Source organism: Colletes latitarsis, unplaced genomic scaffold (assembly GCF_051014445.1).
Source record: "Colletes latitarsis isolate SP2378_abdomen unplaced genomic scaffold, iyColLati1 scaffold0023, whole genome shotgun sequence".
Classification (NCBI taxonomy): domain Eukaryota; kingdom Metazoa; phylum Arthropoda; class Insecta; order Hymenoptera; family Colletidae; genus Colletes; species Colletes latitarsis.
In genome coordinates, this window is record NW_027488373.1 from 3740451 (window position 1) to 3751137 (window position 10687).

Genomic DNA, 10687 nt, shown 5'->3' on the forward strand with positions numbered 1-10687 from the left:
GTTCGTAACACGGCCCCGGGTCCGGATGGTGTGCCCGGCCGGGTTTGGGTCTTGACCCAGAGCGTCCTTGGGGCCGACCTCAGGCGGTTGTTCGACCGCTGCCTGAGGGACGGGCGATTCCCCCCCAGTTGGAAGGTGGCGAGGATGGTCCTCCTCCGGAAGGAGGGTCGGCCCGCGGAGTCCCCCTCCGCATACCGGCCCATTTGTCTCCTCGACGAGGTGGGCAAGCTCTTCGAGCGTGTGATTGCTGCCCGCCTCGTCGAGCACCTGTCGCGGGGTGATCCCGGTCTGGCCGACTGCCAGTTCGGTTTCCGGGGGGGCCGATCGACTATCGACGCGATAGGTCGTGTGAGGGCCCTCTCGGAGGCGGCCGTCTCCCGGGGAGGGGTGGCATTGGCAATATCCTTGGATATTGCCAATGCCTTTAACACCCTCCCCTGGGAAGAGATAAGGAGGGGACTCGAATATCATCGAGTCCCCCCTTGTCTCAGGGCGGTCGTCGCGGATTATCTCCGCGGCAGGTGGATCGAGTATCCGGGCCGGGATGGTGATATGCGGAGGGAGGTGTACTGCGGTGTTCCGCAGGGGTCGGTCCTCGGGCCACTCCTGTGGAACATCGCGTACGACTCGGTGTTGCGGGCCGGCCTCCCCGACGGCGTCAGCACGGTGTGTTATGCGGATGACACACTGGTGCTGGCCGTCGGGGCGCACTGGGGGAGGGCCATGCGTCGCGCGGAGGAGGGGTCGCAACGCGTCGTCGACCGGATCAGGGGGATGGGGATGACGGTGGCGGTCCATAAGACCGAGGTGATTGCGTTTCATTCACCTCGGCAGGATCCGCCACCCCCTCTGATCCGGGTGGGTGGGGCTGACATCGAGGTGAAGCCCCAGATCAGGTATCTGGGGCTGATCCTCGATAGCCACTGGCGTTTCGAGAAGCATTTCCGCTGCCTGGTCCCCCGGTTGGAAAGGATGGTTGCGGCTCTGGGCCGGATCCTGCCCAACCTGGGGGGCCCGGCGGGCCGAGTTCGTCGCCTCTATGTGGCAATGGTCCAGTCGGTGGCCCTATACGGGGCCCCCGTCTGGGCGGACGACCTGGCTGCCTCCCGGCGCAGCATGACTATGCTGCGTCGGGTGCAGAGGCGCATGGCGCTCAGGGTCGTCCGCGGGTATCGGACCATGTCACATGAGGCGGCGACGGTTCTAGCGGGGATGCCGCCCATGGACCTGCTCGCGCGGTCGCACGCGGTGATGTACCGGCACCGCGTCGACCGTCGCGCGGGGGTGGGGGCGGTCCCGGGCGGGCAGGAACCTGCTTGGGGCGATTTGAAGCGCCAGGCCCGGCAGTCCGTGTTGCTCGCGTGGCAGGAGCGGCTGGCTCTGCCAACCGCGGGGCACCGGACTGTCGGGGCTGTTCGGCCACTCCTGAAGGAGTGGCTGGACAGAGGCCATGGCAGCCTCACCTACCGGCTGGCACAGGTATTTTCCGGGCATGGCAGCTTCGGAAGATACCTGTGCCGGATAGGGAAGGAGCCGACGGCGCGTTGCTGCCACTGCGACGCTGAGCAGGACACGGCGGATCATACCCTGGAGGTATGCCCCGCGTGGGAGGGGGAGCGCCGTGTCCTGGTCGGCGTCGTCGGGCGGGATGTCTCGCTGCCGGGCGTGGTGCGCGCCATGCTCGGCAGCGAGGAGAACTACAGGGCCGTGGCCTCCTTCTGCGAGAACGTAATGTTGCAGAAGGAGGCCGCGGGGAGGGAGCGCGAGCTTCAGCGGCGCGCTGAAGCTCGCGCTCGTGTGGTGGCCCGAGGTCGTCGCCCGGTCGCGAGGCGTCGCGGGCGGCCGCCTCGGCGTGGCGGATGACCTAGGCTGGGAGGGGGGTCCTGAGGGGACCCTCCTCCCGCCAGGCGGCGCCGGGTCGGACCGGTTGGGGGTAGGAGTGCCTCCCCCTACCGGTCCGACGCAAGGGGAGGCACCCTCGGTGGTCTGGTGCGGCCATGAACGCCCGGCCGCCGAGGGGTGGAAACGGGGTCGCGGGCGGTTGCGAGTTGGGGCTCGGAGCCGCCACTAAACGCGGCCCCGGGACGGATAGCGGCGGGATGGAGTGGCCCCGTCCCGCCGCTATGAGGCAGTGTGTCTACTGGGGGGACCGATTGTCCCTCCGGGGGATGGGCGCGAAAGCGCGGGCACGGGGAGGATACCGGAAGAATGCTTCGAGCGATTCCCGATATCCTCCCAAAGCGTGCCGAAGTGTCACCGTGGGGTTTTTAGTGGGTAGGTCCCGCGCCTGTCGTTGTACGGGCGCGGGGAATCCCACACACCCCTCCCACCTCTCCCCAAGGAGGTGGGAGGGAGTCTTTCGAAGATTTTCCCCACGACAAAAAAAAAAAAAAAAAAAAAAAAAAAAAGTTATGTCTAGTTTAGGCCTGGGATTTGCCCTCATCAGACTCATACTTTCGCGTTTTTCACATACTTGTTGAACAGATCCTGGGTTTTTTCTGGTTTGGATCATGTAGTAATGTGGGACCACACTGAAACAGTCAATTAAACCTGGTATTGATAAATATTTTAGAGGACAACGCCAGTTAGGTCTGGGATAGGTCTGGGATTTGCTCTCATCAGGCTCATTCTTTCGCATATCTCTCATACTTGATGGCTAGATCCTGGGCTTTTTCTGTATTGCATCACGTAGTAATGAAGTACAACACAGAAACAGTCAATTAAACCTGGTTTCCATCAATATCTTAGAGGACAACGCAAGTTAGGTCTGGGATAGGTCTGGGATTTGCTCTCATCAGGCTCATACTTTCGCGTTTTTCACATACTTGTTGAACAGATCCTGGGTTTTTTCTGGTTTGGATCACGTAGTAGTGTGGTACGACACTGAAACAGTCCATTAAACCTGGTTTGGATCAATATTTTAGAGGATAACGCATGTTAGGTCTAGGTTAGGTCTGGGATTTTCACTCATCAGACTCATACTTTCGCATTCTTCACATACTTCATGGCTAGATCCTGGGCTGTTTCTGGATTGTATCACGTAGTAATGTGGTACCACGCTGAAACAGTCAATTAAACCTGGTTTCGTTCAATATTTTAGAGGATAACGCAAGTTAGGTCTGGGATAGGTCTGGGATTTGCCCTCATCAGGCTCATACTTTCGCATTCTTCACATACTTTTTGAACGGATCCTGGGTTTTTTCTGGTTTGGATCACGTAGTAATGTGGGACCACACTGAAACAATCAATTAAACCTGGTATTGATAAATATTTTAGAGGATACCGCATGTTAGGTCTGGGTTAGGTCTAGGGTTTGCCCTCATCAGGCTCATACTTTCGCATATTTCTCATACTTCATGGCTAGATCCTGGGCTGTTTCTGGATTGTATCACGTAGTAATGTGGTACCACGCTGAAACAGTCAATTAAACCTGGTTTCGTTCAATATTTTAGAGGATAACGCAAGTTAGGTCTGGGTTAGGTCTAGGGTTTGCCCTCATCAGGCTCATACTTTCGCATATTTCTCATACTTCATGGCTAGATCCTGGGCTGTTTCTGGATTGTATCTCGTGGTAATGTGGTACCACGCTGAAACAGTCAATTAAGCCTGATTTCGATCAATATTTTAGAGGATAACGCAAGTTAGGTCTGGGATAGGTCTGGGATTCGCCCTCATCAGGCTCATACTTTCGCATATTTCTCATACTTGATGGCTAGATCCTGGGCTTTTTCTGGATTGCATCACGTAGTAATGAAGTACAACACTGAAACAGTCAATTAAACCTGGTTTCCATCAATATCCTAGAGGACAACGCAAGTTAGGTCTGGGATAGGTCTGGGATTTGCACTCATCAGGCTCATACTTTCGTGTTTTTCACATACTTGTTGAACAGATCCTGGGGTTTTTCTGGTTTGGGTTACGTAGTAATGTGGTACCACACTGAAACAGTCGATTAAACCAGGTTTCGATCAATATTTGGAGGATAACGCATGTTAGGGGTAGGTTAGTCCTGGGATTTTCACTCATCAGACTCATACTTTCGCATTCTTCACATACTTGTTGAACGGATCCTGAGAATTTTCTGGATTGGTACACGTAGTAATGTGGTACCACACTGAGACATTCAATTAAACCAGGTCTTGATAAATATTTTCGAGGAAAACGCATGTTAGGGCTGGTTCAGGTCTAGAATTTGCCCTCATCATGCTCATACTTTCGCATATTTCTCATACCTCATGGCTAGATCCTGGGCTATTTCTGGATTGTATCACGTAGTAACGTGGTACCACGCTGAAACAGTCAATTAAACCTGGTTCCGATCAATATTTTAGAGGATAACGCAAGTTAGATCTGGGATAGGTCTGGGATTCGCCCTCATCAGGCTCATACTTTCGCATATTTCTCATACTTGATGGCTAGATCCTGGGCTTTTTCTGGATTGCATCACGTAGTAATGAAGTACAACACTGAAACAGTCAATTAAACCTGGTTTCCATCAATATCCTAGAGGACAACGCAAGTTAGGTCTGGGATAGGTCTGGGATTTGCCCTCATCGGGCTCATACTTTCGTGTTTTTCACATACTTGTTGAACAGATCCTGGGGTTTTTCTGGTTTGGGTTACGTAGTAATGTGGGACCACACTGAAACAATCAATTAAACCTGGTATTGATAAATATTTTAGAGGACAACGCCAGTTAGGTCTGGGATAGGTCTGGGATTTGCTCTCATCAGGCTCATACTTTCGCGTTTTTCACATACTTGTTGAACTGATCCTGGGTTTTTTCTGGTTTGGATCACGTAGTAATGTGGGACCACACTGAAACAATCAATTAAACCTGGTATTGATAAATATTTTAGAGGACAACGCCAGTTAGGTCTGGGATAGGTCTGGGATTTGCTCTCATCAGGCTCATACTTTCGCGTTTTTCACATACTTGTTGAACAGATCCTGGGTTTTTTCTGGTTTGGGTTACGTAGTAATGTGGTACCACACTGAAACAGTCGATTAAACCAGGTTTCGATCAATATTTGGAGGATAACGCATGTTAGGGGTAGGTTAGTCCTGGGATTTTCACTCATCAGACTCATACTTTCGCATTCTTCACATACTTGTTGAACGGATCCTGGGAATTTTCTGGATTGGTACACGTAGTAATGTGGTACCACACTGAGACATTCAATTAAACCAGGTCTTGATAAATATTTTCGAGGAAAACTGATGTTAGGTCTGGGTCAGGTGTAGAATTTGCCCTCATCATGCTCATACTTTCGCATATTTCTCATACCTCATGGCTAGATCCTGGGCTATTTCTGGATTGTATCACGTAGTAACGTGAAACGCTGAAACAGTCAATTAAACCTGGTTCCGATCAATATTTTAGAGGATAACGCAAGTTAGATCTGGGATAGGTCTGGGATTTGCCCTCATCAGGCTCATACTTTCGCGTTTTTCACATACTTGTTGAACAGATCCTGGGTTTTTTTCTGGTTTGGATCACGTAGTAATGTGGTACCACACTGAAACAGTCGATTAAACATGCTTTCGATCAATATTTTTGAGGATAACGCATGTTAGGTCTAGGTTAGGCCGAGGATTTTCACTCATCAGACTCATACTTTCGCATTCTTCACATACTTGTTGAACGGATCCTGGGAATTTTCTGGATTGGTACACGTAGTAATGTGGTACCACACTGAGACATTCAATTAAACCAGGTCTTGATAAATATTTTCGAGGAAAACTGATGTTAGGTCTGGGTCAGGTGTAGAATTTGCCCTCATCATGCTCATACTTTCGCATATTTCTCATACTTCATGGCTATATCCCGGGCTGTTTCTGGATTGTATCACGTAGTAATGTGGTACCACGCTGAAACAGTCAATTAAACCTCGTTTCGATCAATATTTTAGAGGATAACGCAAGTTAGGTCTGGGATAGGTCTGGGATTCGCCCTCATCAGGCTCATACTTTCGCGTTTTTCACATACTTGTTGAACTGATCCTGGGTTTTTTCTGGTTTGGATCACGTAGCAATGTGGTACCACACTGAAACAGTCGATTAAACCTGGTTTCGATCAATATTTTAGAGGATAACGCAAGTTTGGTCTGGGATAGGTCTGGGATCTGCCCTCATCAGACTCATACTTTCGCATTCTTCACATACTTGTTGAACGGATCCTGGGTTTTTTCTGGTTTGGATCACGTAATAATGTGGTACCACACTGAAACAGTCCATTAAACCTGGTTTCCATCAATATTTTAGAGGACAACGCATGTTAGGTCTAGGTTAGGCCTGGGATTTGCCCTCGTCAGGGTCATACTTTCGCAGTTTTAACATACATGTTGACCTGATCGAGGGTTTTTTCCGCTTTGGATCACGTAGTAAAGTGGTACCACACTGAAGCAGTTCATTAAACCCGGTTTGGATCAATATTTTAGAGGATAACGCATGTTAGGTTTGGGTTAGGTCTAGGATTTGCCCTCATCAGGCTCATACTTTCGCAGTTTCAACATGCATGTTGACCTGATCGAGGGTTTTTTCTGCTTTGGATCACGTAGTAAAGTGGTACCACACTAAAACAGTCAATTAAACCTGGTTTCGGTCAATATTTTAGAGGATAACGCAAGTTAGGTCTGGGATAGGCCTGGGATTTGCCCTCGTCAGGGTCATACTTTCGCAGTTTTAACATACATGTTGACCTGATCGAGGGTTTTTTCCGCTTTGGATCACGTAGTAAAGTGGTACCACACTGAAGCAGTCCATTAAACCCGGTTTGGATCAATATTTTAGAGGATAACGCATGTTAGGTTTGGGTTAGGTCTAGGATTTGCCCTCACCAGGCTTTAACTTTCGCATATTTCTCATACTTCATGGCTAGATCCCGGGCTGTTTCTGGATTGTATCACGTAGTAATGTGGTACCACGCTGAAACAGTCAATTAAACCTCGTTTCGATCAATATTTTAGAGGATAGCGCAAGTTAGGTCTGGGATAGGTCTGGGATTCGCCCTCATCAGGCTCATACTTTCGCGTTTTTCACATACTTGTTGAACTGATCCAGGGTTTTTCCTGGTTTGGATCACGTAGCAATGTGGTACCACGCTGAAACAGTCAATTAAACCTGGTTTCGATCAATATTTTAGAGGATAACGCAAGTTAGGTCAGGGATAGGTCTGGGATTCGCCCTCATCAGGCTCATACTATCGCGTTTTTCACATACTTGTTGAACTGATCCTGGGTTTTTTCTGGTTTGGTTCACGTAGTAATGTGGTACCACACTGAAACAGTCCATTAAACCTAGTTTCGCTCAATATTTTAGAAGATAACGCATGTTAGGTCTAGGTTAGGCCTGGGATTTGCCCTCATCAGGGTCATACTTTCGCAGTTTTAACATGCATGTTGACCTGATCGATGGTTTTTTCTGCTTTGGATCACGTAGTAAAGTGGTACCACACTAAAACAGTCAATTAAACCTGGTTTCGATCAATATTTTAGAGGATAACGCAAGTTAGGTCTGGGATAGGTCTAGGATTTGCCCTCATCAGGCTCATTCTTTCGCATATTTCTCATACTTGATGGCTAGATCCTGGGCTTTTTCTGGATTGCATCACGTAGTATTGTGGTACCACACTGAAACAGTCGATTAAACCAGGTTTCGATCAATATTTTTGAGGATAACGCATGTTAGGTCTAGGTTAGGCCTGGGATTTTCACTCATCAGACTCATACTTTTGCATTCTTAACATACTTGTTGAACGGATCTTGGGTTTTTTTCTGGTGTGGATCACGTAGTAATGTGGTACCACACTGAAACAATCAATTAAACCTGGTCTTGATAAATATTTTAGAGGATAACGCTTGTTAGGTCTGGGTTAGGTCTAAGATTTGCCCACATCAGGCTCATACTTTCGCATATTTCTCATACTTCATGGCTGGATCCTGGGCTATTACTGGATTGGATCACGTAGTAAAGTGGTACCACCCTGAAACAGTCAATTAAACCTGGTTTCGATCAATATTTTAGAGAATAATTCATGTTAGGTCTGGGTTAGTTCTGGGATTTGCTCTCATCAGGCTCATTCTTTCGCATATCTCTCATACTTGATGGCTAGATCATGGGCTTTTTCTGGATTGCATCACGTAGTAATGAAGTACAAAGCTGAAACAGTCAATTAAACCTGGTTTCGATCAATATTTTAGAGAATAATTCACATTAGGTCTAGGTTTGGCCTGGGATTTGCCCTCATCAGGGTCATACTTTCGCAGTTCTAACATACATGTTGACCTGATCGAGGGTTTTTTCTGGTTTGGATCACGTAGTAAAGTGGTACCACACTGAAACAGTCCACTAAACCTGGTTTGGATCAATATTTTAGAGGATAATGCATGTCAGGTCTAGGTTAGCCCTGAAATTTTCATTCATCAGACTCATATTTTCGCATTCTTTAGATACTTGATGAACAGATCCTGGGTTCTTTCTGGTATGGTTCACGTAGTAATGTGGTACCACACCGAAACAATCATCTAAACCTAGTCTTGATAGATATTTTAGAGGACAACGCATGTCAGGTCTGGGTTAGGTCTAGGATTTGCTCTCATCAGGGTCATACTTTCGCAGTTTTAACATGCATGTTGACCTGATCGAGGGATTTTTCTGCTGTGGATCACGTAATAAAGTGGTACCACAACTAAAACATTCAATTAAACCTGGTTTCTATCATTGTTTTAGAGGATAACGCAAGTTATGTCTAGTTTAGGCCTGGGATTTGCCCCCATCAGACTCATACTTTCGCATACTTCACATACTTGTTGAACGGATCCTGGGTTTTTTTCTGGTTTGGATCACGTAGTAATGTGGTACCACACTGAAACAATCGAATAAACATGGTTTCGATCAATATTTTTAAGGATAACGCATGTTAGGTCTAGGTTAGGCCGAGGATTTTCACTCATCAGACTCATACTTTCGCATTCTTCACATACTTGTTGAACGGATCCTGGGTTTTTACTGGTTTGGATCACATAGTAATGTGGTACCACACTGAAACAGTCAATTAAACCTGGTTTCGATCAATATGTTAGAGAATAATTCATGTTAGGTCTAGGTTTGGGCTGGGATTTGCTCTCATCAGGCTCATTCTTTCGCATATTTCTCATACTTGATGTATAGATCCTGGGCTTTTTCTGGATTGCATCACGTAGTAATGAAGTGCAACACTGAAACAGTCAATTACACCTGGTTTCCATCAATATTTTAGAGGACAACGCATGTTAGGTCTAGGTTAGGCCTGGGATTTGCCCTCGTCAGGGTCATACTTTCGCAGTTTTAACATACATGTTGGCCAGATCGAGGGTTATTTCCGCTTTGGATCACGTAGTAAAGTGGTACCACACTGAAGCAGTCCATTAAACCCGGTTTGGATCAATATTTTAGAGGATAACGCATGTTAGGTTTGGGTTAGTTCTAGGATTTGCCCTCATCAGGCTCATACTTTCGCATATTTCTCATACTTCATGGCTATATCCCGGGCTGTTTCTGGATTGTATCACGTAGTAATGTGGTACCACGCTGAAACAGTCAATTAAACCTCGTTTCGATCAATATTTTAGAGGATAACGCAAGTTAGGTCTGGGATAGGTCTGGGATTCGCCCTCATCAGGCTCATACTTTCGCGTTTTTCACATACTTGTTGAACTGATCCTGGGTTTTTTCTGGTTTGGATCACGTAGCAATGTGGTACCACACTGAAACAGTCGATTAAACCTGGTTTCGATCAATATTTTAGAGGATAACGCAAGTTTGGTCTGGGATAGGTCTGGGATCTGCCCTCATCAGACTCATACTTTCGCATTCTTCACATACTTGTTGAACGGATCCTGGGTTTTTTCTGGTTTGGATCACGTAATAATGTGGGACCACACTGAAACAGTCGATTAAACCTGGTTTCTATTAATATTTTTGAGGATAACGCATGTTAGGTCTGGGATAGGTCTGGGATTTGCCCTCATCAGGCTCATACTTTCGCAGTTTTAACATGCATGTTGACCTGATCGAGGGTTTTTTCTGCATTGGATCACGCAGTAAAGTGGTACCACACTAAAACAGTCAATTAAACCTGGTTTCGATCAACATTTTAGAGGATAACCAAAGTTATGTCTGGGATAGGTCTAGGATTTGCTCTCATCAGGCTCATTCTTTCGCATATTTCTCATACTTGATGGCTAGATCCTGGGCTTTTTCTGGATTGCATCACGTAGTAATGAAGTACAACACTGAAACAGTCAATTAAACCTGGTTTCCATCAATATTTTAGAGGACAACGCATGTTACGTCTAGGTTAGGCCTGGTATTTGCCCTCGTCAGGGTCATACTTTCGCAGTTTTAACATACATGTTGACCTGATCGAGGGTTTTATCCGCTTTGGATCAGGTAGTAAAGTGGTACCACACTGAAGCAGTCCATTAAACCCGGTTTGGATCAATATTTTAGAGGATAACGCAAGTTTGGTCTGGGATAGGTCTGGGATTCGCCCTCATCAGGCTCATACTTTCGCATTTTTCACATACTTGTTGAACTGATCCTGGGTTTTTTCTGGTTTGGATCACGTAGTAATGTGGGACCACACTGAAACAATCAATTAAACCTGGTATTGATAAATATTTTAGAGGACAACGCAAGTTAGGTC